At 39.3% G+C, this 26,227-nt stretch overlaps 1 protein-coding gene and 1 long non-coding RNA gene across 4 annotated transcripts in view; one reads left to right on the top strand and one right to left on the bottom strand.

Moving 5' to 3' along the window:
- The window catches only part of CHRM2 (cholinergic receptor muscarinic 2), a 205,395-nt gene extending 197,389 nt beyond the window's left edge, over positions 1-8,006 (bottom strand). Inside the window, exons 1-2 of one of the 3 annotated variants that reach the window (XM_060196640.1) lie at positions 7,666-8,006; positions 7,200-7,372 (exon numbers count right to left, since the gene is read on the bottom strand). The gene's annotated coding sequence lies outside the window, so the exon portion shown is untranslated. Of the gene's footprint in view, positions 1-6,207; positions 6,284-7,199; positions 7,373-7,512; positions 7,565-7,665 lie in introns of those variants that run through there. The other 2 variants (XM_060196641.1, XM_007531504.3) reach the window with 2 other exon arrangements.
- Positions 6,254-25,991, top strand: LOC132539937 (uncharacterized). Its single transcript, XR_009551237.1, has 4 exons — positions 6,254-6,380; positions 8,076-8,380; positions 23,349-23,449; positions 25,368-25,991. It is a non-coding gene; the product is annotated as an uncharacterized LOC132539937 (long non-coding RNA).
- Positions 25,992-26,227: the final 236 nt, after the last annotated feature.

Genomic DNA, 26,227 nt, shown 5'->3' with positions numbered 1-26,227 from the left:
AATAAACAATTTCATACAATCTTGGTTTTAGAGTTTATCCTAGACAGTTGAGAAACAGTGAGGGATTTTTAACAAGAGAATGCTATGTTCAGATTTGCATTTTTGAAAGGCCATTATGGGAACATGAGGCATAGAATGTACTAGAGAAATACTGGAGGAGGGAGCCCAGTTAGAAACAGACGGCTCTGGTGATAGTGAGACATACGAAAGGTCTGGAAAAGATGTGAGATTGGAGAGGAGGGGTTGGATTCTAGACAAGTTTCAGATGGGTTTGACTCTCTGATGATACCACAAAATAGTGAGAGTAGTCTGGAATTTGAGAGTAATCTGGAATACAACGATTGATGTTACTATTGTTACACTGATGTTACTATTCCTACAATGGTTTAAAGTCTACTATTCAAGGTTGGTAGTTGTTTGTTTGTTTTGGCTTTGAGATATACATATTATCTCTGGGGCTTGAAATATCCATTTCCCATACCCATTTTTTTCTTTTTCCTTACTGTTAAAAACAGAGAGAAATGGGGCCAGGTGGCAGTGCGCCTGGCTGGGCACACATGTTGCAATACACAAGGGTCAGGGTTTGACCCCAGCCCATACCTGCAATAGAAAAGCTTTGTGAGTGGTGAAGCAGTGTTGCAGGTGTCTCTATTTCTCTCTCTTCTATTTTACCCTCTTCCCCCTTGATTTATGGTTGTCTCTAACCAATAAAAGAATGAAAGAGAAAGAGAAACACCTGTACTGCTGGTCTATCACTCAGGAAGCTTTCCCAATGCAGGTGGAGACTAGAGCTTGAACCTCCTGCTTCTTTGAGCATCGTAATCCTTGTGCTCTCCTGGGTTTGCCATTGCCCAGCCCTGAACTTCAAATTTTCTTATATAACAAAAATATTAAATTATGCATCTAACACAATATTACATGTATGGATTCTATCTACTGAGGAAAAAAATGGTCCTATTCTGAAGACAAGTTGCATTAATTATGTAGTTTTAAACATAAAGAAGACCCCTTTATATTTTTTCACCCACAGACTTCCAAACAGCCTAATTATTACGTCTCACAAAAATATTTCTCAGTGTTGAAAGTCTAATAGTACAGATATGTTCTCTGCATATCATTTTTTGAAATACTACAGCACATTATAAGAAAGACTCATTTATTTGGGCAATGTGCATCATATACTAGTATCTTTGTTTTAAAGTTTATTAGTTAAGGGTGTTTATTACTTGTGTTCATTTCAAGTCATAATTAAAATTGAAATTATCTATTAAAAGAAAAACCAGTAATCTTGTTCTGTCAAAGAGATGTGCTTCCTGTTACTGAACACCAGAGGGCATCATTCTGAGAAAGCCTGTATTTGGGTGAGAGGGAAGAAGGAATTCCACTGCTAATGAAACCAATTTTTTAGTGTGTAACCTTATCTACCATGAAACATTGCCATGGTTACAGCACCAGCTAAGATGACTGTATATTTAGGTCACAGTATAAAAGAAGAAGCTTGAACATGTGGGGAAAAGAAGTGAAGTAAAATAAATTAAGACAAGATATATATATATATATATATATATATATATATATATATATATATATATATATATTTCAAGTATGGAAGAAGGCAAAGCTATCAGAACCTACCTTGCCCTCTGATAGTAACAACTTTTCAAACTAACATAATATCATTCAAAACATAGGTAGCTACAGACCTGTAAAATAGCTCACTTGGATGGAGGGCTGCTGCTTTGCTCTGTGTGTCATCCTGGTTCAAGTCTATCCCCATTGTATTGAAGGAAGAAGTTTCCATGGTGTTGTCTGTCTGTCTGTCTGTCTATCTGTCTGTCTGTCTATCTATCTATCTATCTATCTATCTATCTATCTAGTCTAGCAAGCTAGCTAGCTATGTCTGTCTCTCTCTACCTCTCTGTTTCTATAAAAATAGCAGCCGTGGTCCAGGAGGTGGCACAGTGGATAAAGCATTGGACTCTTAAGCATGAGGTCCTAAGTTCAGTCCCTGGCAGCACATGTATAGAGTGAGTGATGTCTAGTTATTTTTCTCTCTCTCTCCTCCTTTCTCATTAATAAATAAAATATAAAAAAAAGAAAAATAGCAGCCAAAACTTGTAACTAAATTAAAAGTTTCCATCGATGTTCAGAATCACAAGTCCCAGAAATGTTAATACAGATGAGTTCATTTAGCATGAGAACATTACGAGACTGAAAATAAGATATAATGCTTTCTTGGACTATAGTCGTTTGGCTGTATCAGTGTGGAAAATGATGTATGTTTTTTTTTTCCCTTTGCTTCAATACCTGTCAGGAGTTAAACTGAAATATATGAAAAACCTTTAATCATTTTTCATACTGGGTAAAAAACAAACAAACAAACAAAAAAACCTCAGTATGGCTAAAGGTTGGGAAAGATCCCTGGTAAATTTGGAGTCCTTGTTTTCTCTGTCTGTGGCTATCAATGATTAATTGAAACAAGCATATTGCACCCAGTAAGAATGTAGTTGGCACTGAATCTGTCTTACTGAGGGTGTAAGGATCCAGTAAACATTACAGTAGATTAAAGAAATAGGGTGAAAATCATTGAGTTCTCTAAGCCACCATTCTGATTGTCCCAAACAGAAGTGAAGGGAATGCTATAGTTTCCCACAGAAAGCCAGTAAGCACAACCTTAGACAAACCTCAACACATCACAGGCTTGTATCTGAATTAAGTGGAGCATAACTTACTAGCATTGGTCATATCCTGACACCACCAAAATGCTGGTTTCCTTTTCTATACAATGGGAAAATGACATTAACTTCGTAAGATTATTGCAACTTATAAGAACATGGATCCACTTCCCCATGCTATTTCAAAGGATTATTGATCAGGCATAGATTGGTAAGGCATATATGGAAAGTATTTAGACAGTTCCAGGAATCTGAAATACAGTCTACGAAAATGCAGTATTAGGGAAAACAAACAAAAAAAAAAACCAGAAACCAAGCTTCTTTCTCCCCTCCAACCCTATCAAAAAACACACCAATACCACATGAGACAGCTGAGCTGTGAAATATGCAATCAGTATACTCACTCAGACAATCTTGAATGAAAGCAATCTGTACACACCTGCTTGATGAACCCAAGGTAGACAAAGTGGTTTGCTAATGATCCTTGAGAAGAGATTGATGGGTCTTGATATATGGGAGTCCACTGAGGAAAGTGTCACTACATTTACAAAATGCTGAACCAACTCGAATTTACATGAAAAAGAAGAAAGCTAATTCTTCAGTGGGACTGTGTGGCAGTTTCTGCCATTCTTTTAATACTCAATAAAGTGGAGAAAGAGGAAGATGAGTGGTTGCAGCTTGAGTGGTTGTGTTGAGACAGCTACTGACAGGCATCTTCTCCCAGGTATATATACCCTCAAAGACTGACTTCCTAGTGGTGCTTGAATAACATTTTCACAGATTCTTGCTCTCCTTTTATTCCCCCGCCCATCCTCTTCATTTCTCTTTATTCTGTTCTTTCTTCTTCAGCTTTTGCCATGGCTCTAAGTTAGTTAATTATTATGTGTTGGAGAGTCACCTATTTGCCTGGTATCTGCTCCTCTGTTGAAGTTGGTGCTATGCCTTCCCTGCCAGCTACAGACTGCTTTCTGCAAACCACTGAAACTGCCCCTCCCTACTATGTCCTTGACCCTAGGTACAGACTACCTTGGAATTAGAACTGGAAGTTGTCACTGAGTGTACATTATACTGCCTGCCACTGGGACACATCTAAGCAAAGAAGGGAATAGACAGGGTCACACTTGAATCAATGTGGTTTTTAAGTATAAAAATCTCTGTACCTCAAAAAATGTGAGCACTCAGGGAATTAATCCAAAGGTACTTTTTGCTTATATTCAACTACTAGCATCTTTCTGGTCAGTCTGAAGTCAGCTGAGAGCCGATAATGTGTTGTTTGGTTTCTCTTGAGTATTAAAGAGGTTATTCAGATTCACGCCAATTGTATCACCCCCTATCCCTCTCATGGCACCTTCAGGTTTATGTACATAGACAAACATGCCCCTTTCTAATGTAGGAAGATCCAGTGCCTGTCAGAAAGACTTCTCAGGATTTTAGGCGCCAATACTTTGCTTCTTTCCTATCCCATCACACTCAGTGAGTTTTTGAGTGGAGTGGTACGTTGACTTGCTTGAGAGAGCCAGGCTTTTTTTAGGTCACTTAAAAAAATAGAGAAAGAGAGGCAGAGAGCATGAAAGAGACCACAGCACTGAAGCTTCTTTTAATGTAGTGTGGGTTAGACTTGAACCTAGGTTTAGCACCTGGCAAAACAGCACATTATCCAAGTGAACTATTTCCCTGGCCCAGCTGTTTACACAATGTTCATTGGCTTAACTGTTTAGCCCAGTAAGGAGAACTAACAGCAGTCCTCTTTCTATTGTATAGCCACAATTGCAATGCATTATGATTAATAGCAATGACAATAAAACCTCCTTGTGTAGTATTAAATTATTACTTCTGGAGACCTTAGCTGGCAAATCTAGACAGACAAAACTGCAACATCATGGGCACACAGTTCTAGCCACTTGACAAGATTTTCCAAATTCCACTATCTGAATAATAGCCTAATAAAGTTCCCAGTGTGAAACTGCCTATTGGCCAATTCAACTTGCTTCTGACTATGATTATCACTGCCCTTGTTATATCCCAAAGATGAAGAAATAGCCATGCAAAACTGCTTATAGTCTCTAAAAATGGGCCATTACCCTCATTTGCTTATAGTGAAAAGGCAATCTGTGGACATACATAGATAGATGCACAGCATGTGTACATACATATAATACACACACATATAGAGAGAGACTGTAGATCATGCAGATATATTGTATACCACATATACATAATATGAGCACAGATTAACAGAAACTGCAAGGTGTGCCTTTGCCATACTGTGTTGATTTAAATACCTGAGCTCACTAGCTGCCTCACTTTCCAAACCTACTTAATCTTATAAACCAGAATTATCTGGAGCAAAAGGAGAATCCAGTAGACCCAACAGCTGCTCCATTTGGGTTTCTAGTGGCAGGTTAAAGAAAGACTAACCTAGAATCCTGACCCCAGGGGTGCACAGAGGCTGGGTGGCAGCAGAAAGCTCAGGTCACTTAATAATATACACATGCTTTCAGTCTGAATACCCCCTGCCCCCCCCAAAAAAAAATCTCCCATAACCTCCTCCCCTCAGACCCTAAAGCAATTTGAAGTTTATCAATACAGGACCCTTTGGTTTCTCTGGAGTCTTGGCTGACTTTCCTCTGTTCCTATTGGACCTTCTGTAGAGTAGAGGCTATGGCTAAGAACTACATACCCAGGTTGCAGCAACCAACTGGAGAGGGAACTCTCCGGTTGTGTGCTGCAACCTAGAGCTGTCTTCTAGAGCACAGGCTGATGTGCTGTACAGTATGGGAACAAGTGTGCTTGTTACTGGTGGTTTGTCCTAGAGCCTCTACAAACCTCAATGCCAGCTACTATATTGCTAGTACCACTCAGTGCTAAGAAAAAGAGCAAGTAAAGCAAAAACATTCCAGGGAAGAGAAGAGGAGAGGAGAGGAGAGGAGAGGAGAGGGGAGGGGAGGGGAGGGGAGGGGAGGGGAGGGGAGGGGAGGGGAGGGGAGGAGAGGGGAGGGGAGGGGAGGAGAGGAGAGGAGAGGAGAGGAGAGGAGAGGAAAGAGAAGAAAGGGAAATAGAAAACAGAGGTGGGAGATTCCTATCTCTGGGCTTGAGGGGGCAGGGGACTTCTGGTTGGTGTCTCTGCTGAGCCTGGCATGCTAGTGATTTGAAACCCTTGGTGGCCCCAGTCACAGACATGCAACAGTGAACTGACATAAGGACAAGACAGAGAAGCTGGGGTGAGATGTCTGGTGGTTCCGCTAGCCTCAGGCATTTTCCTCTCTGTCTCTGCTCTTCACCTGCTTCTGGAACCAAGTGACATTCCCTGCAGATAACCTCATGCAGGCAAAAGCCTTGGGTGCCCTGACTTGGGATGGCTGAGGTCTATGGACAGTGCCCCTTCCCTTGTCCCCTTTCAGTGCAATTCCATGACTCAGAACAGTCCCAGGATGAAAGACTGGAAGGTAGAGAAAGGGCTGCGGATTAAGCCAATGTGTGTGTGTATCCCTTTGGTGTCAATAGTTCAGGGGAGGGGGAAATCATTACTCACTGAGACCCTCCTTTCACCGCGCTGAGGGCAGCTGCCGGGACCACAGGGCAGAGTGCACAGGTGGAATTTCTGCGCGATCTCCCCGCGCTGATTCAGACCGCACCTCTTGGATTCACCGAGCCACAAGTGAGCAAGCGGACATCGCCCGTGCCTGCAGACGCTGACTGGGACAGGTATAGGGGTGCAGCGGCTCCTCCTGGCTTTCTCGGAGTGGGTCATGGGAAGTGGCGCGGGGGTATCTGCCATTGCCGCGGACTCTGCGTTTAAACCTTTGTCCCCAAGCCATGGCACAGACAGTTTGGGGTTCTGTGCCAGGTTGAAACAGAGGAAAGGATGCCAAAGGCTTCCCCATCTCCAGTCCTGGGACCCTTCCCTCACATCCCTGCCTGCTGCCCATCTGCAGTGGGTTGCAGAGCCAAGCCCCTCTCCAGCGACCAGGCGCAAGGACCTCCCAAAGGGGCTGCAAGGAAAGAGGAAATGGAGGAAGGGGGAGGGGGGCTTGCCTGAACCCTAGATGCCTGGAATCTCTGTCCAAACCCCAGCTGGGAGGAGAGTGAAAGAAAGAAAAGGGTGAAGCTCCCTTGTCTCTCCCAAGAATGCATCTCCTCTGGGGGTGGTGGAGAGAAGGGCAGGGTCTTAGTGGATGGGGTAACCAGCCTGGGAGCCCCAGGAGGGCTCCATAGGCGCCTCTGGCTGGCTCCCTGCTCCACATTCCAGTGGACACCGTGACCCCAGGAACTGCGCCCCCAGCCACGCTCTGGGAGAAACATGCCCCCCTTCCAGACCTTCTATGGAAGCCTCTCACCCTCCATGCCCCAGGAGGCAAAGTTTTCCGTGGTGAATCTGCACTTGTAGAAGATGGTCTTCCAAATTCCCTGTACCCCGAAACCCTGGGCGTCCAGCTGGGGTGTGGTGAGGGGATAGGACCCTGCTATCGCGCCAGGGCCCAGGGCACCCGCCAGCTGGAGAGCTGGGCAGCGCGGTGTCCTTACCTGTCGGGGTGTGACTCCGGCCGCCTTGGCGGGCAAGCTGCGAGTTCCCGGGTGAAGCCTGGCTGGGGCGAGAGGAAGCCCTTCCCGGTGCAGGGGTTCTCCCTCCAGGCTAAGAGCTAGCTGCTCCAGGCTCAGAGTCCCAAGCCTGTGGCAGGCTCGCTTGCTCCCTTGATCTTGCGAGAGAGAGAGAGAGAGAGAGAGAGAGAGAGAGAGAGAGAGAGAGAGAGAGAAAGGGAAAGATTAGTTGGTGCCACGACACCGGGAGGGGTGGGGCGAGGGGAGGAGGGAAGAACAGGGACTCAGAGCTGCTCACCCGGCTTCTGCCAGCCCGCCTGCTAGCGAGTCCCAGGCATCTGGCGAGTCTGAAAGCCCCAAGAGCGCTTCAGACCAGGAGTTGGCCAGAGGCTGCCCCCACCCTCCAAACCCAAGCGCTGAGAGAGAGAGGAGAGAGGGAGGACTTTCAAACCTGGCTTTTTCGAAGAAGATGAATCCGGACAGTCAAGGAGAACCCAAATCTGGATGGATAGGCAAGCTGGGAGGGATTCATTTCTTCACCCAAAGTACAAGGGAAGTAGTGATTAGTGTCCTGGGTAGTCCTTACTCCTGAGGCTGCGGGCTATCTGGGGTTTGGGATTGTAAGAATCTGGCCAGCCTCACAGGCGTGTGTGTGTGTGTGTGTGTGTGTGTGTGTGTGTGTGTGTGTGTGTACACGCTCGAGCTAGCTGGTTGGACCTGCTCTCGGAACCTTGAGCGTCTTTGGAATAGCAGAAGAGAGAGTTATCTGTGCTGGTCGGTGCTGTGTCTGTGTGTTCGATTAGCTGCAATGGGTGGACAATTTCTGGAGAGAACATTTACGGTTTTCTTTCCATCTGACAGGATTAGTGGCTGTCAAAGGCTCTCCTCCAATGAAATTTCTTCTGCTCTCTGATTTGGCGGTTCTCCTGGAGCAAATGTGACAGCCTTTTCTGGAGACTCCTTGCCTTCCTATCCTCTCCACGTCCACCCTTCAAAGTCCAGCTCTCCATCTGCAATTTCTACATCAGATCTTTTACAATTACTACCACCACCACCACCCAGCCCATCCCTGCAAGTATATGGTTGTCATAAACGGTACTGACACACTGGAAAGAATGTTGTGGTGCTATTCGGTTGCTGAAGATGCATCAGCCCAGTTTCTCCAGGTGGGGAAGTGTTAGAGCATAAGCCCTTTATTCCTTGTAAACATGTACTCCTGCCGAATCCACGGCTATTTACTGATTTGGGACACTGGCATAGAAGTAAATGTATTTGATGGAGACATAATATTGTTCTTATTAGAAACACAGGTGAATGTACTTTCTTCAACCAATAAGCATAAGATTACAGAGTATTTGCAATGTTTTAGACGGTTTGGGATTTCCATGGGGTGGGGGGAATTAGGTTGCAAACTTCTTATGCATGAATAACATGTAAGCTTTTCATTTCTTCATTTGAATGAGAAATTGCTTCAAAGAAGACTGTTCATTATTTTGTGGGGATTAACCCAACCCAACTTAATAAAGGTACAATAGAATGCCTATAGCATAGTTGAGGGCAAGACTTAACTTTTGCGAAGGTGCATGTGTTGAAGATAATATCAATATACACTATGTCACAGAGGCTGCATTTTTCTCTCATCCACTTTCTGCAATCAAATGGAACAGAATCACAAAGTCAGACAAAGAACTTAATATTTTTAAAAAGCTTTGGTTTAATAGGCTGAATTAAATTCAGCTCTTTAGGTCCAGTCTTCTTGCTAGTTGATGAAGAATAGCAGAAGTAATAGTTGCTATTCTTTGCTGATTTCCAATCTCATAGGCAAGGAAAGACATACATATGAAACATACACATACTATTTGAATGACTAATTACACAGAAGTATTCTACTCACTAGTAAACAGATACAATTTCAATGAAAGTTTCTATACTTTCTGTTAGCTTGTAACTAACACAAGCAAATCCTGATACAGATTTTATTTTCTTTGATTAAAGTCATTCTGAAATAATCTGCTGTCATTCTGTGACTCTTTCTTCACATCCATAGCCATAAATCCTGCCACCACTGGGAAACTAACTACAAGAGACCTATACAAACACCACCACCAACAAACAACTCAGTATAACTTTGTGTGATCTTGATCTCAGTCTCTCCCAGCATGCATCTCACAATGTTACATATTTATTGTGTTATTTCTTCACCTTTAGGTGATCTTTGAAGTATGCATTCACTTTCTCTTTTTTTACTTAATTTTTCCTTCTTTACACCATTATTTCTGTCTGTGAAACTTCTGTGGATTTACTTGTATGATTTCTTTTAGCATGCACAGAAAATAAAAGACAGCCCAGACTAATAGAGAAATCAAAACCAATGATTTGTAGCCTGCATTCTTCCCCCCCCCCTTTTTTTTTTTTTGCTGGGGCTCAGTGCCTGCACCAAGAATCCACTGCTCCTGCAGGTTATTTTGTCACTTTTGTTGCCCTTATTATTTTATTGTTGTTGTGGTTATTATTGTTGTTGTTATTGATGTCATTGTTGTTGGATAGGACAGAGAGAAATGGAGAGAAGAGGGGGGAGAAAGGTAGAGACACCTGCAGAACTCCCTCACCGCTTGTGAAGCTACCACCCCTGCAGGTGGAGAGGCATGGGCTTGAACCAGGATCCTTGATCTGGTCCTTGCACATCACACCATGTGCATTTAACCTTCTGCCTGACCCCCCTCTTTTCTTTTATGTGATTAATATATTTTAATCTAAAGTATACAGTTGTAACTGCCACTCACTGTGATCTTGGAGAAGCTGCTTCACTGCTTCATACCTTGCATGCTAGTTTGTAATAGAAACATAGTGGTGACAGTGTTTCTGGTTGTTGTTATAAGGATAAACAAAAGTTAACCCATGTAAAATCTTCAGAAGAATGGCTGATATATAGCAAGTTAACTATAATGATTAGTTTGACAGTCAGGATTTTAAAGCACAAATTCTTGGAGCATGTTTTGGACCTACTGAATCAGAAAAATTAGGAGTGAGTCTTATCAGTGGGAAGCATAATGCCCATCAGTCTAATGAAATAAGCATGTGAAACACAATCAGTCATAATACTGACCCCAAACAACTCCTTTTTTCCCTTGTTATTTTTCATTCTTAATTTTTATATGTATTCTGATAATTTTGTCTTTAACTCTTAAACCAGCTCATTTTCTGAGATGAGTATTTCTATTCCCCAAAGATACCGGGGGAGGGGGGGGTTGTTTGTTTTTCATTTATTAGTAACTTCTGGAGTGGAACATTCTTAAAAGCACTTTTTAAAGACTTTGTAGAATGCATCTATGGATTTCCCTTTATTTACATGCCTATTTTCCACCTCAAAGAGCACTAATAAATTAGTAATTTCCACTTGTGAAGGCAAACTTCACTACCCTCATAAAACTAGTTTTAGGCTTGTGTTGAAATACTCAAAATGCCTGGAAGGGTTGACTTTGATTCTTTGACAAAACTCCCTTAAGAATAAGATAAGAAGGGAGTCAGTTGGTAGTACAGTGGGTTAACCCACGTGGCGTGGTACAAAGCACAGGTACTGGCATAAGGATACGGGTTCGAGCCCCCGGCTCCTCACCTGTAGGCGAGTCGCTTCACAGGCGGTGAAGCAGGTCGGCAGGTGTCTATCTTTCTCTCCCTCTCTGTCTTTCTCTCCTGTCTCCATTTTTCTCTGTCTTATCCAACAATGACAACATCAACGATAATAACTACAACAATAAAAAGGGCAACACAAGGGAATAAATAAATAAATAAATATTTTAAAAAGAATAAGATAAGAAATAAGCTCCCCTTAAAAGGAAGAAAAAAAAGAAATATTCCTTTCTGGGAAGGTGGTGCATATTTTATTGTGCTGTGTTGATTCCAGAGCTGCAACAATTAAGCTTTGGCAATTAGATGCCCAAATCAGCACTCTCTCATTGTAAGTGGGCTAAGGGCTTGGCAAGTTCAACTCAAGTGATTTCCTACCAGGCAAGGGAGTCATCACATTTTCTTAGCATTTTGTTTTTAAAGAACTGAGGCAATGGAGATGAAGGCTTTGCCTACACGGGAAAATGAGTCAAGAACAAATCTGGCCTCAAACAAACTATTTAAGAATCTATAAGGAAATCATAGAATTTATCGACAGGAAGTTTGGGGATGGCTGACTTAATCGGGTTTATGCCAAAGAAACCTTTCTTTTTCTTTAACTCCCTTTGACATATAACCATACTGGTTTAAAGTGAATTTCCGTTAGATGACAATTATTTCTTAAAATGGAGTCTTCCATCCCTTTTCTGTCTTGAAATCTTAATAACAGGTCCTTTAAAGCCTCTCAAGAGTTTTTTTTTTTCTTTATTATTATTTAATAATGATCGACAAGATTGTGGGATGGGGGGGTACAATTCCTTGCAATCCTTACCACTGGAGTTTCAAATCCCATCTCCTCCACTGGAAGTTTCCTTATTCTTTATGCCTCTGGGAGAATGGACTGAAACTCATTATGGGGTGCAGAAAGTGGGAGGTCTAGCATCTGCAACATGGTGGCTTAAAAGCATTAATATACAAAGCAGAGAAAAATATTTAGTAATCAAGACCCTAAAGGTAAGAATATATCAGATGATATTTGGGGTCTTCATGTTGGAAGAAGCTAGGAAAAGAAAGTAATTTAAATGCTTCTATTCTCTAGCTAGGAAAAATGATCTTGTTTTCTTCTAGAAAATCCTAAGCTTTTCCCTCGCCCCCAGACCATGCAATATTTGTAAATTCCCTTTACAAATGGGAATAATTCTGAGAGATAATATTCGGTGTCAGTTTAGCTAGCAATTCTTTGATATATATTCCACTTTCCCACTTTCATTGTTCTTGAAGTTCGACACCACAGCTGTTTTAAACTCTTTCTCTCATAGTGATGGTGGTGTTCTCCAAAAATTGAAAACATTTACTGCTGCTGAGTCTAAACTACTTAAAATATAGAGGTCTTGTGCAAACAGGAATATTCAGAGGGGGGTTGAGAAAATAAAAAAAAGAAAGAAAGAAAAGAAAAGAAGAAAGAAAATAAAAAGAAAAGAAAAGAAAAGAAACTGCTCTGTTAAATGTTAAGCAGCTGCAATGCAATGGTGATAAACCAGTGTTAAGATTCCAGAAGAAAAAAGACCAAGTAGGAAGCATGTTTACTTAGAGAAGCATTCCATGTATGTGCAGTCCTCCTTCCAGAAGGCAAGCTGAGCTCTGCATTTTAGGTGAACCTCCAAGATATGGAAATCTGCAAAAATTTTACGTGCACTTCTGGGTATATTTGTCAAATGTAGATGCTGAAATTACAGATGAAGATCGGATTCTAGCAAGTTCATAGTAAAGTCTAGTTAGAATCTTCTCTAATGTTTGACAGCACCAAGTTATTTGAATTAATGATTCTTTTGCAGGAAAGATTGCCAGGTTACTCAGAATCATTCTATTCTTTAGGGGCACCAAGTTTATAATGAAATAATCACTTACTTATAGAGACTCATATAAATTTTCACGTCCTATACTCCTAGTTTCAGAATCCAACACAAATATATTTTCAAAGGAAATGCTAACTAGTACCAAAGCAGAATAATCCAGGAGACACCAGCACACAGGGGCATCTCCTCATTTGATTGACCTACCTGTTTCTTGAAAGTGACAGAGATAATTGAAACAAAGAAAGGTGTGTTTTGCCAAGCAAGACTCAATGGGTGTATCTGATAATATCACTCCATGTAGAACTTTTTCATATTAAAACCAGATTATTTGTCCTTCTAATGTTCCCTCAGAAGCATTCCCTAAAGCGTTCCTTGATTTTGTGCTTAATAAGACAGACACTGGATATTTCTTCCTTTCTTCTACATTTAACCAGTAAGGTGACTAGGCTTGGGACTTAACTCATTTATAAAATCTCAGGAGTGATATTTTATACTTATAGGAAGACTGAAAACATGGTCCTAAGCAAAGGCAATAAAAGGTGCTACATTCTAACAAGGCTTTTACTGACAACCATTTCCATAGAAAATGAGTTAATTTTAAAAGGATGTTCAACGAGCATGCATTCAATGGTAATCATTGCATGTCTCCAATAACAACTATTACTCAGAACTTATTATAGGAGCTCCTCACGCCTCATCATATGCTTTCCTGTTATTGGTATCAGGATAATTCTCCTTTGATAATGCCCTGGAAATTCTTCTTTCTTGAACAAGTTTCCTGTAAATAAGCTGCCACTGCTTCACTTAATTCTCCAGCACTGTAATCACAGAGGACTCTTCCAAAAGTATCAGACTTTATCGTTGAGAGGAGAGTTTTAGAAACCTACAGTAGACTGAGTGTGAAGTGTTGTGATGGATTCAACAAATATTTATAGATCACTCAACTTTCCTTTAGATACTAGGGCAATAAGAACAAATACAAAAAAGATCCTTGCCCCCTAGAAGCTAAGCTTTTTGAAGAGAACAACATAAACAGAACTGTTATCAGGCATTTTGATAAACTCTTTGGCTGTAATAACTTATAGCATAGTCAGAAAAATTTCTTGGCTGGTGCAAGAAGTAGATTCTAGACAAATTATATTCTGCCTGAGATGTGGAAACCATAAGTCGGACAAACTAGATCTTTGGAGTGAGGAATTCTGGATGGCAAAATAATATTTAAAATAATTAAGGTAACTACTAGGAAGAAGAGAATACATATTTGGGCTCATAATTTATACTATCTAGTATGGATAACTAGATGAATAAAAGTAACTGAATTTCATGTCAGACTTCTAATACTAGCTAGTAAGCAGAGAACTCAAAGCCCTGGTCCCCACTTGCAGGGAGAAAGCTTCAGGAGTGGTGAAGTAGAGCTGCAGGTGTCTCTCCATATCTCACACTTTCCATCTCCTCATCCCCTCTCAGTTCCTCTCTATCTCTATCCAATAAATCAAGAAAGAACAAAAGAGAAAAAGGAAGAAAGAGAGAAAGAAGGAAAGAAAAAAATAAGTGCTCTAACACTTTGCCCAGGGTACTATGTTCTAGAATTTTTCCAATTTATTTGTAGTCCTTTCCTTTGCCATTGTATTTTCTTTCTTGTGTTCTGGAAATAATGAGATGGTTTCAAAGTAACTTAGCAGTAAGTGTCTCTGTCACATAGACATTTGTGTAATTTCATGAGAAGAAAACTACTGGGCATGACACTTACATCTTAATGCAATTATATTATGTGTGGTGGAACTCGGGATGAGGACCATGTTACTAAGAACCAAAATTTAGTCCCTGTTCATGGAATGGACTAAATCAAGGAAAAACTTACATTGAGTCATAGTTCGTATGTTCTGGTTTCAGAATGCCACTGGACTCTTGCCTGGGGATGTTCTTTCAGGTCTCTCAATGTCATACCCTAAAACTGGTCCAGAGTGATGAGGGAGAGAATGAAAATGGGAAAGAAGTGTAAATATTTAAGGTAAAAATAGAAATACACTATCCTGTATAGCTAGAAAGAGCAATTCTCTGTAGGAAATCAATGCACCATCATTTGAAGCAGAAAACATATACCTAATAAAAGGAGAGGTGAAAACATGGGAAATTGCCAAGCCACAAACATTACATTTGATGATAGGATCAAAGCATGGGGAAAATGAAATCCAAAAATATATATATATAATGAGGGGAAGGGCTAGGTTCAGGCTCAAACTTCTTAGGAGTGAGACCTTTCCTTTAATAAACTGCTTTGTCTCTTTACATCTCATTTCTCTCATCTCTGAAAGAAGTGTCATTTCCATGACTATAGGACATCATATTTATCACAAAATGTTGCAAAATCTATATTATTATTGGATGTAGATGAGTGTCAGATGAGAATGTGAGCAACTTATTTCCTTTCTCCTTAGCCAATATCAACTCTTCCCAGGCAGGATTTATTTATTTTAGTTATTAAGTTATTTAATTTTTCCAAGGTTAACACTGGGGCTCAGTCATACATGATGGAACCACTGCTCCCCACATTCATATTTTTCTTTCTTTTTTGACAGAAACAGAGAGAAATATAGAAGGAAAGGGGAGTGAGAAGAAGAGACAAAGAGAGACACCTGCAACACTGCTCCAGAGCTCAAAAAGCTCCCCAAATCTCTCCAGTCTGCCGATGCAGACCAGGGGCTTCTTGATCCTTGCTTCTCATACTTAATGATGAGTATGCTCTACTAGATGTGCACTGGCTGGTCCCAGATATCTTCTTTTTAATTAATAATAAAATATACTTAGGAAAACATCCTCCCGTCATAAATAGAGATAGGGAAAGTGTGGTGTTAGTGTTAATTATATCCACTCAAATAACATCATAATAGTTCATTGCCTTTAATTTTACATCGCAAGGGTCTTTTTCTTATTCTTTTAGCTTCTTTGGTGTCTGGAAGAAATCATAAAATCATGATACCCTTTATACTTTGATGACTCCCTATAAAGAAAGATAGCATTTATACTCTAAAGCAAAGAAATTTGCCCTGCCCTATCTCAAATATAAGCCTTCAACAGCTGCTTCCCTCTGACTTCTAAGTCCATGGGTAGTAATATTGACTAAGTACAAGAACTCATTTATTTTGCTATTGATATCTTGATATCAAACCACATAGACTAACTTCCTATGAATCTTTATTTTTATACAAGTAACTCACATTTCCTGGCCTACCTAATTGCCAAATACCTCAAACTATATAGACCTTAACTATGATTCCAGGGCAAATTGTTACTTTATTCTTTTTTTTTTAGACACTCCTGCAGTAGCCCTGTTAGTATTCATGGGCAAAACACAACAGGTGCAAAGAAATGTAAATAATTATAGAAAAGTAAGTGAAAAAATTCATTAACTGGTCATGTAGGATAATCTCTTACAGTCTGTGAAAATTTGCTGTCCTTTTTTAAAAGGCTGTATACATAATAATTTAAGATTTTAACAAATAACTAATTCCTATTCTGAAAATAGTTAAATAGAAAATTACGTTATTTGAATTTTGCAATGTTATAAATATTAATGGAAAGGTCTGGTACACTAGTGATGGTATGCAAAGCTGGTTATTTCAGTTTATAGCTAAACAAAGTAAAAGAGTTTCTTTGCTATTCACAGTATATTTTTTCATAGATTCTTAACATCTATACTTCTCAGAAACCTCTAGCTATGTTAGACCCTCATGTGCCCTTTTTAAAATTGCAATGTCAAATGTAACCTCAATTTTTCTTAGGTAAAATTCATACTTCCTAGAGCAAGTTGCCTTCAAATTGTGACTTGTCTTTCTGTCCTACTTCTCAACCAAGGGTGCTTTATTAGGGCTGTATCAAGTTTATTCTGGAAAAAAAACTATTTGTGCTATTTATCAATTATGGGGGCATGGGGAAGGGTAGATTTTCAGCCCCACTATAGAGAGCTGAGAGTAGAGACACAGTTTTTTAGTGGCAGGAATGGTGTTAATATATGCTCCTAATAACCGATAGTCATAAATCATGATTGAATCAATATGAGAAGGGAAAATAGATTTAAAAAATTCAAGTCTACTTTGAAGTTATCACAGCTTTGAAGAACTATGAGGAATATAGAATGTTTCTCAGAATATTACTATATGTATATAATGATTAGTCTTGTAGAATAATTGTAAAGCCAATGAAAATGTAAATTATTTTTGACATTGTGCTTACTACCTTTGCCGGAAGATCCATGTTACATATTAACATAAAAGCACATCATTAGCAAACTGGGTGATAGCACTGCAGGTTAAGAGCACATGGTGTGAAGTGCAAGGACCTGATTCAAGGTCCTGTCTTCCCACCTGCAGGGGAGTCCCCTCACAGTGAAGCAGGTCTGCAGGTATCTATTTTTCTCTCCCTCTCTCTGTCCTCCCCTCCTCGCTCAGTGTCTCTCTGTTCTATACAACAATAGCAGCAATAACAACAACAACAACAAAAGCAACACAATGGGAAAAATGGCCTCCAGAAGCAGTGGATTCATAGTGCAGGCACCGAGCCCCAGCAATAACGCTGGAGGCAGAAACAAACAAACAAAAACATCATTAACTAATTTCATTTCATCAAATTAAAGCAATTTTACTATGTTTGTGATAAAATTATTTTGCTTTATTAGAATTGACAATTTTTTTCTTCATTTTTAAATTAGTGATTCAATGGTGTTTTACAAAACTGTAAAATTTCAGGGTTGTAACTTCACACCTACACATATTTCACTGTCATTAATTTTATTTTCTCACTTTGGGGGGTTTTCTTATTGTTAATTTTCATTCAAATCTAGATATATTCCTGGTGACTTTGAGCTGTGATTTAAAAGAACAATGTTGTAAATTAACAGACTAATAAAGATAGAAAGGAAAATATTCATTTTTTAAGATTTTATTACATTTAAATATTTATTATTTATTGCATAAAGATAGAAAAAAACTGAGGGAAGAGGGAGAAAGAAAGAAAAAGATAGAGAGAGAGTGAGTTACAGCACCCTTCATAAAGATTCCCCTCCACCAGTGCCGACCAGGAGATTGAATCTGGATCCCTATGCATGGCAACATGTGAGCTGAGGATCTGTGTGTATTGTAACATGTGTGCCACCACTTGCCCCTTTGAAAGCAATATATTCAAATAAATAAAAGTGTGCTTATTAGAAAGCAATTAAGGTTCAAAAAGTGAATGTGGGAAGAATTTATTTTATAGAGACAGAGAAACAGAGAAGGTAGAGGTAGAGAGAGAGACACTTGCAGTACTGTTTCATTGTTCATAAAGTCTTTCACATGCAGGTAGGTAATGGGGTCTTGAACCTGATTATTTGTCCGTGTGTTTTTTTCTTTATTTCTTTCCTTTTTTGTTTCTGAATGTAAACCATTTTATTTAGAAACAGATATGTACTTGTTTGTATTACAGAATATAAAATTTGGTTTACACTCTATAAAATATAACCAATATCCAAATTCAAGAGAGCCAGCATTAACAGAACACACATGTGGGTGGGGAGTCACTGTTCATCAGCCTCAGGGTTGACTTAGAGCATTGAGCACAGTGCTTGCTGCTGAGCACACGGCACAGACAAGTTGCTCTAAGTAGGTGACAGTCAGCTTTCTTTTTATTTATTTATTTATGTATTTATGTATGTATGTATTTTTGCCTCCCAGGGTTATTGCTGGGGCTCAGTGCCTGCACCATGAATCCACTGCTCCTGGAGGCCATTTTTTCCCCGTTTTTTTGCCCTTGTTGTTGTAGCCTTGCTGTGGTTATTATTGTTGTTGTTAATGTCGTCCCTTGTTGGATAGGACTGAGAGAAATGGAGAGAGGAGGGGAAGACGGAGAAGGGAGAGAAAGATAGACACCTACAGACCTGCTTCATTACTTGTGAAGCAATTCCCCAGCAGGTGGGCTGGAACCAGGATCCTTACTCAGGTCCTTGGGCTGTGCACCACGTGCGCTTAATGCTTTGCACTACTGCCAGATATCCCTATGGTTAGCTTTCTATTTAACTTCACCACAGGCCTGGTTTCTTTGCATCCAATGAGCTGCAAGGCTCTCTTCTGCCTCTAAGTCGTGGTTGGTGGCATTATTATCTCTGATCTTAAAAAAAAATTAGTAATTTTGGAAGGCAGAGAGTTTTTTTTTAATTTTATTTATAAAAAGGAAACAATGACAAAAACCATAGGGTAAGAGGGGTACATCTCCACAATTCCCACCAGAACTCCATATCCCATCCCCTCCCCTGATAGCTTTCCTATTCTTTATCCCTCTGGGAGTATGGACCCAGGGTCATAATGGGGTGCAGAAGGTGGAAGGTCTGGCTTCTGTAATTGCTTCCCCACTGAACATGGGCATTGACAGGTCTATCCATACTCCCAACTTGTCTTTCTCTTTCCCTGGTAAGGTGGGGCTCTGAGGAAGTGGGGCTCCAGGTCATATCAGTGGGGTCTTTTGCCCAGGGAAGTCCGGTTGGCATCATCTTAGTATCTGGAACCTGGTGGCCGAAAAAGAGTTAACATATAAAGCCAAACAAATTGTTGACTAATCATGAAACTAAAGGCTAGAATAGTTCAGATGATGAGTTGGGGGAGTCTCCATTTTGTAGACAGTCATTAGTCCTATTTTAGTTATATTCCAAAAAGCCTGTGACTATACTAGTTTTTTTTTTTCCTGAGCCTGACATCTGATATGCAGGTGGATCCAAGTTCTTGTCCGGGGAGATGATGTCATGGCTGGAAAAAGGACTAGAATGCTGGATCAGAGAAGAGAGTAGTTCCCAAATATGGGAAACATGTATAAATATTGTTGACTGTAAACTTCATTGAATTTAAAAGAATGTATCCACTTTCAAAGGCTGGGGAAAAGTTACATGGCATCTGGGTTTTTTATTGTTATTTATTTTATATTTGAGAAAAAGAAAAATAGAGGGGGGAGGGGGAGAGAGAGAGATGCCAGAGCACTGCTCAGCTTTGGTTTATGGTGGTGCTGGGGATTGAATCTGGGACTCTGGAGCCTCAGGCATGAGAGTCTGTTTGCATAACCATTATGCTATCTCCCTGGTTTGCATCTAGCTTTTTACCAGACTGAGTAGCCGCCTCAACATAACTCTGGAAAACCAAAGGACATACAACAACAATATAACAACTAGGGCAACAAAAGGGAAAATAAACAATAAATTAAAAAAAAAAAACAGATGCAAAGCCATAATTTGGGAATTAGTTTCTCCAATTTGACCTTGCTACATTTGTTTTGGAAAGCTCTTTAAAATACCAAAGTACCTAAGCTCAAACCTCTGCTATAAAATTTTAGTGTCATACGTTTTTTTTTGTACTTTTGATGTCCAGAAAAATTATAATATCTTGTTATTATAATAAACACCCAGACCATCTGAAAATACTATCCAGAAAGACAAAAGAAATAATAAAGGTTAGATATACATATATTTATCTTAGTAACTTGAGGGCTAAAAACTTGGAGTATAATAAGAAAAAAGAACTATTTATAAGGAAGGGACTTAAGAAAGTTTGTTTTACATCGTGCAGAGTGTAAGAAAAGTAGAGTTGGGAACAGAGTGTGGTTTCTTCAGCTCTTTCTACAACCTTCATTCATCTCCTTTGATGAGGGTTGGTAATTCATTGATTCAATAATTTTTTTTTCTTTTGACAGTGGGGAGAGTAAAAGAAGGGGAAATGGGGTGACTGGGAGTCATGGGTCAATTACAACAAGAGTGTATAAACACCTGTTCCCATTGAAAATACATTTAAAAAGAACACTTACTAAGAGAAATTAATTATCTTAATGGAGCTAATAACCACAATATTAAAAAGTTAACTAATAAACAACTTCTGTGTCCACTACAAAATGCCTTCATATGAAGATAGAAATCTAAAACATGCTGAAGTTGGGCGGTAGCCCTTCACAGGCGGTGAAGCAGGTCTGCAGGTGTCTGTCTTTCTCTCCCCCTCTCTGTCTTCCCCTCCTCTCTCCATTTCTCTCTGTCCTATCCAACAACAACACCTATAACAACAATAACTACAACAAGGGCAACAAAAGGGAATAAATAAATAATTAAAAAAAAAGAAATCTAAAACATGCACCACCAGGGAGAAAACATGAGCCATTACTGTCGTGTGCTCTTTTGTTAAAGTGCTAGAAACTGCAACACATATTTCATACCAAGCTTAAAATTCTCAGATCCTCAAATGCAGTTTATCAACCCATTCCATTGCCCTCTTAAGGTAAATAAGTAGCAAAGCAAAAATAGTACTGAAAATAGTCTTACTCTTTCCTTTTTTCCTTTCCCCACCCTTCTTTCTTTCTCCCCCCTCCTTACATTTTTCACCCTTTCTCAACCTTCTTGTTGTTAGTTTTCTCTGTAAACATATTTTTAGAAACCCAAAGACAGAAACAAACAAACAAAAATGAGACTTGGAGCTGATGTAAAGAAGCAGGAAGGAGAATTGAAATGTCTAGCTACCTAGTTGTTAAAGAGAAGGGTCAGAATCTAATACTAAACACTAAATACTAAAACCCAGCATGTTACAATGACTCTCAAAATGGATCTGTGGTGAACCAGAAAAATTAATCTAAATGTTTTATTAAAGATATAAATAGTGTCTTCTATGCCAGCTTTACAAAGCACAGCAACACTAGGAAGACAAAATTTTTAAGCATTTCTATGTCACTGTGTATAAACATACAGAATGTGTGTTTAGCTTTTAGTTGCTCTGAAGAATAAAAGTGACTGTATAGACTAGATAACACTTCACAATACAAGTCTAAACATCTGTAGATGAAAAGGCTCTCTGAGGCAGATCTAATGTCTCCCTTTACCTTCTCTTTTTTTTAATTATTTTTCTTTTTAAAAAATATTTATTTATTCCCTTTTGTTGTCCTTGTTGTTTTATTGTTGAAGTTATTATTGTTATTGATGTCCTTGTTGGATAGGACAGAGAGAAATGGAGAGAGTAGGGGAAGACAGAGAGGGGGAGAGAAAGTCCCCTGCAGATCTGCTTCACCACCTGTGAATGGGACTTCCCTGCAGGTGGGGAGCAGGGCTCGAACAGGGATCCTTCTGCTGACCTTGTCTTTTTCTATCTCCACCATCACAAATGTATATATATTTTTCTTACTAGTAACAATCTTGACTCACTTAAAAATAATTCCCCAAACATTTTTCTATTTATGTAAATTATTTAAAAAAATATTTATTCCCTTTTGTTGACCTTGTTTTATTGTTGTAGTTATTGATGTTGTTGTTGGATAGGACAGAGAGAAATGGAGAGAAGAGGGGAAGACAGAGAGGGGGAAAGAAAGATAGACACCTGCAGACCTCCTACACTGCCTGTGAAGCGACCCCCCTGCAGGTGGGATGCCGGAGGCTCAAACCGTGATCCTTGCACTTTGTGCCACATGCGCTTAAACCGCTGCGCTACCGGTCCGACTCCCTTATGTAAATTCTAATACATATTGAAACCAAGAAATTATAAACAGTAGCTTCTCATAGGAAAAAAAAATGTAGCAGGTATACAGTACATGTTTATTCCTTTAGGATGAATTGGGTAAAGATGGATTTGCTCACATCTGGAAACAGCAGCCCAAGATAATTATGTTAGTTTAATAATTATTCTGTATTTCCCCAATTTCCATAAAGTGTATATTGATTTAAAAGCAAATTTTAACCATTCTGTAGATTTTTTTCTAGATTGTCTTATTAAATGCTTAAGCAGGATATATAAAATATTCTGTAGCAAATGTATCCTGAATCCTATTCCAGTTCTTTAAAGTCATATGACTTGGGATAGATGATATAATTCATCTATACCGTGTTCTTTTAAAGTGCAAAATAATGATGATATATTCATACTAAATGAATATAGATCATGTTTAAAATGGTTCAATATCTCAAAATTTACTGTTTTGTATTTTGAGAAATAAGCTTCTCAGATTATTCTGTTGCCTGATTTTATTATTTACAGTTACTATATTTGTTAGTTAGGATCATGTTTTCCTTCCCAAGACGTCCACATTCTGATCCTTGAGATTTCTAAATATATGGTTAAACATGCATGGAAAAAAATGAATTCCAAAGGCAAATGAAATCAAGTTTCATAATCAATCATACTTAAAAATAGGAAGAGTGGGGGAGTCAAGCAGTAGCACAGCGGGTTAAGCACACATGGCACAAAGCACAAGAACTGGAGCTGGGATCTGGGTTCGAGCCCCTGGCTTCCCACCTTGGAGGGGGGTTCACTTCACAGGCAGTGAATCAGGTCTGCAGGTGTCTTTCTCTCTGTCTTCCCCTTCTCTCTCCATTTCTCTCTGTCCTATCCAACAACAATGACACCAATAACAACAATAATAACCACAACAAAGATAAAACAACAAGGGCAACAAAAGGGGAAAAATTAGCCTCCAGGAACATGGTGCAGGTACCTAGACCCAGCAATAATCCTGGAGGTGAATATATATATATATATATATATATATATATATATATATATAGAGAGAGAGAGAGAGAGAGAGAGAGAGAGAGAGAGAGAGGGAGAGACAGACTATGTTGCATTATTCCCTCAGGTCCAATGAAACAAAAGTATCTGTAGCAATGGTTTATTTACTTTTTTTTTTTTAGAGATAGAAAAGAAAGAGAGAGGGAAAGAACAGCTTTCTTCAATGCAGTAGAAGACGAGCTCAAGTCTTGGTTGAGTACATGGCAAGCAACACCCTATCCAAGTGAGTTATTTCACAGGCCCAACAGTGGTTGATTCTTTTTTTATATATAAATAAATAGTTTTTGTTTTCTTTTTAAAAATATTTATTTACTTATTCCCTTTTGTTGCCCTTGTTGTTTCATTTTTGTAGTTATAATTGTTATAATTATTATTATTGTTGTTACTGACATTGTTGTTGCATAGGACAGAGAGAAATGGAGAAAGGAGGGAGAGACAGAGGGGGAAGAGAAAGATAGACACCTGCAAACCTGCTTCACCGCCTGTGAAAGGAACACCCCTGCAGGTGGGGATCCTAGGGCTCTAACCGGGATTCTTACACCAGTCCTTGTGCTTTGGGCTACCTGCGCTTATTCCGCTGTGTTAATGCTGGACTCCCCAGTGGTTGATTCTTAATGTGCTGTGAAAAAGACTTAACTGGTCATTTCTGACTTTGAAGATAAAAGCGGCCATGAGTCAAAGGATGTTGGCAATCTACATTCAGATTCTCTTCCATGGCCCCTAGCCAAAATGCAATGCAGCCCCTTTGACTCTGATTAATACCGACTTTTTAAGCTATGAAATTGTAAGATTAAAGCTGCATTACTCTAAGTCAACAAGTTTTGGCCATATGTAATACTAACCATAGAAAAGTAGCTTTATCTAGTTTCCACCAATGCCATAGAAATTGACTCAGCTATTGTAGGCATAGTATTAACTATCTTGTTCAACTATCTTGTTCATTGTTGTTGGATAGGACAGAGAGAAATGGAGAGAGGAGAGGAAGACAGAGAGAAGGAGAGAAAGATAGTCACCTGCAGACCTGCTTCACCACTTGTGAAGCACTCCCCTGCAGGTGGGGAGCAGGGGGCTCGAACCGGGATCTTTACACCGGTTCAAATTTTCAGGTAGGTATTTATATTACTGATAAAATAACTATATCACAAAGTATAGTGGCTACAAGTACATTCCTTGAATAGGGGTGGGTAAAAAAGTTGCACACATTTCAAGTAAAGAGTTTGTTGATATTAAATGGTTAACAGGACATCTCAGATTTCTTTATTCACTATTTTTTTCTTTCTCTTTGTTTCTTTCTTTCTTTTTTTGCTGCAAGGGTTATCACTGAGGCTTAGTACCTGCACAGTGAATTCACTTCTCCTGACAGCCACTTTTTCATACATTTTTCTTTTTTATAATAGACAGAGAAAAATTGAGAGGGAGAAGGGCAGAGAAAGAAAGAGAGTCAACTGCAGTACTGCTTCAATACTCATGAATGCATGTGGGTATCTGAGGCTTAAACTCAAGTCCTTGGGTGTAGTAATGTGTGCACTATACTGGGTACATCACCACCTAAGATTTATTTATTTATTTATTTTTCCTGCCTACCATGTCATTCACCCTTCTGTATGTTACTGATAAATACTAGTTAAGACAATATAGCAATATTGAAAAACAAACTATAGTCACTATACAATACAAAAGCAAATAAAGGAACTATTCTGAATGTGATGGCATGCTAGTTACCAATATTTAAAACTTTTCCTTCTATTAGACACACAAATCAGACAACAGTGGTGGTGAGTAGACAGTTAAGGTTATTTTCTATATTTTGCATCAGTACCTTGGAGAGAGGATAGAACAGTTTTTTTTTCTTTTTTACTTCATTTTATTAGTGATTTAATATTGATTTACAAAACTTTGAGATAACAGGGGTATAATTATGCACTGTTCCTACCAGCAGAGTCATGTGTCCCCATTCCCTCCATTGGAAGCTGCAACAGTTCTCCCAAGGTCACAGATATGGGTTAACTATTATTTCTGTATCTTTCTATAGTTCTATACACTTATCCATTTGTTCCTATGGCCCTGTCTTCTTTTCTAAGTCATACCTACACCTGTTACTACTCCTGAATGTCCTTCCTTTTCTCCTCTTCTCTCTCCAGGTTCTAATGGAACACTTGTGAACCTCCCCCCCTTTTTAAATAGGTGACTAGAGACACACAGAAAGAAGAAAGAATGGGAAACACCAACAACACAACTCCAACACTTGTGAATCTTTTCCATTTAACGACCCTGCATGGGGCTTGAACTGGGTGCACATGAATGGTGACAGACATGTGCTCTATAGGGTGAGTCACTAGTCCACCCTAGGATAATACATTTTCATATTGATCAAGCGGTCAGTTGTGCCATTCTTTGTTGACTTGTCTGAGACCTCAGGTAGGATGAATCTTGCCATAATATGAGAGCAAAGCAAGAGTGCACCTCTGTTTTAGAGTAACTCCAGTCTCATCATCAAGGTCCCTTATTCAAATTTTGGGAAAAACTGAAGCCAGAAGGTCAAATTTTCAGTGATTCAGTGCTGCATATTACATGTGATTTTCTGTGAACTCTCCCTTGTTCTTTTCTGTTGGTGTGAATCTTCATCATACATCTAACCCCTGAGTTATAAACTGTCCACACAGTCCAGAAATGCTCTGAATCTAGAATAAAGACAAACTGAGTTCATGTCTGTAAGTAGTGGTGGGGAAGTATATATGTCAATAAAATTCATCATGCATTAACCATTCATTTACTGAACAAGTGTTGTTTTTACTGTCTACCATGCCATTCACCCTTCTGTCAGTTACTGGTAAATACTAGTTAAGGCAATAAAGTAATATTAAAAAACAAACTATATTCACTATAAAATTCAAAATCAAATAAAGGGACTATGTGATGGTGTGCTAGTTACCAATATTTAAACTTTTCTTTCTATTAGACACAAAGCCAGACTCCAGTGGTGATAGGTAGGATAATGTGA

This window comes from Erinaceus europaeus, chromosome 8, assembly GCF_950295315.1.
Source record: "Erinaceus europaeus chromosome 8, mEriEur2.1, whole genome shotgun sequence".
In the NCBI taxonomy this organism is placed as follows: Eukaryota; Metazoa; Chordata; class Mammalia; order Eulipotyphla; family Erinaceidae; genus Erinaceus; species Erinaceus europaeus.
This window is presented reverse-complemented; position numbering and strand designations above follow the sequence as displayed.